The sequence below is a fragment of the Tribolium madens genome, unplaced genomic scaffold (assembly GCF_015345945.1).
Source record: "Tribolium madens isolate multiple individuals breed KSU strain unplaced genomic scaffold, Tmad_KSU_1.1 Scaffold_19;HRSCAF=116;Tcas5.2_LG9, whole genome shotgun sequence".
In the NCBI taxonomy this organism is placed as follows: Eukaryota; Metazoa; Arthropoda; class Insecta; order Coleoptera; family Tenebrionidae; genus Tribolium; species Tribolium madens.
In genome coordinates, this window is record NW_025400983.1 from 950,315 (window position 1) to 951,940 (window position 1,626).

A 1,626-nucleotide genomic window follows, 5' to 3' on the forward strand; every position below is an offset into this window, starting at 1 on the left:
CACTCTTATTTATTTTGCCTCCTAGCACTTTTCAAGGTTAGTTTCACTTTTATTCAATCCTTTCTTGCAAACTCTTTTTTTTTCTTGAAATTGTATTACTTATATTTTTGCTTTCTAAATGTAAAAGTATGTTTTTATCTTCAATTTTCTATTTTCTTACGTTTTAAAACATTTTTTTTTTCAAAATTGTATTTCTTGTGTTTTTGCTTTCTTAGGTTTATTTACTGTTACGTTTATGTTTACGTTCTTACGTAAACTACTTTCGTAGGCCCCCAAGTTGTCTTGAATTTTTATGTTTTTGTTAAGAGTGAAATTTTTACTACTTCAAATTCTTTAATTTTTGCATATTTACGTTGAAGTTCTCATGTTTTACTTTTGCAAGTTTTTTACGTTTATGTCAAAGGATTGTTTCGACGTCTACGTTGTTTTTTTCTTTTTTTGTTTTTCATTTAAATTTTTACACAAGAAAAACATTGCATTTACGTTTACCTCTTAAGTTTCCAAAACACTTAATGTTGTAAATTCCTTAATTTTTCCATATTTACTTTTAAGTTCTCATGTTTTACTTTTGCAAGTTTTTTACATTTGTCTTACGATTTTTTCGACGTCTACGTTGTGTTTTTTCTTTTTTTGTTTTCATTTAAATTTTTACACAGAAAAACATTGCATTTACGTTTACCTCTTAAGTTGTAAGTTTTTACGTTTACGTTTTTATGTTTATATTTGATTTTTTTCTTTTGAAGAAACTTAAAAACTCGAAAAAAACAAAAATAATACATTTACTTATTTTGTTTCCTGTGTTTTTGCTTTGTTATGTTTATTTTCTTATTTTTACGTTTAAAATTAAGTTTACGACTGTTACATATTTACAATTTTACTTTCTTACGCCCCCAAGTTACGGAATTTTTTCTTAAATTTACTTCTTACGTTTGCGTTTTATGTTTAAAAGTTTTCATGTTTTACTCTACTGTATTCTTTCTGTTACGTTTGTGTTTACATTTTTACATACCTCTATCCTTACGTTTACATACTTAACTTGTTGTTTTGAATATTTATGTTTTTGCGTTTACTTCTTTTAAGTGTGAAATTTTTACTAATTCCTTATTTTTGCATATTTACCTTTAAGTTCTCATGTTTTACTTTTACATTTTCATTTAATTCATGTTTTTTTTACGTTCTTACGTTTACGTCAAAGAATTTATCCGTTCCGTTTTACGTTCTTGTGTTCTTATACGTTTTTTTCTATTTTTGTTTTTACATTTTTGTTTTTTATTTAATTTTTACACAGAAAAACATCGCATTTACGTTTCCCTCTTAGGTTTTCAAAACACTTAATTCTGTAAGTTTTTACGTTTACGGTTTAACGCTTGCTTTACTGTTTTTTATTTCATGTGTTTTTATGTTTATATTTAGTTTTTTCTTTTAGAAGAACCTTTTTTTTCAAAAACGTGCTTAAAGAAAAAGGCAAATATAATACATTTATTTTATTTTATTCCTTGTGTTTTATGCTGTCTTACGTTTACTTTCTTATTTTTAAGTTTATGTATATATCCTCTCATACTCATTTTTTCATTATATACTAGAATTCTGTCCGATTCGAAAATATTGTGTAGAAAGTAAAAAATT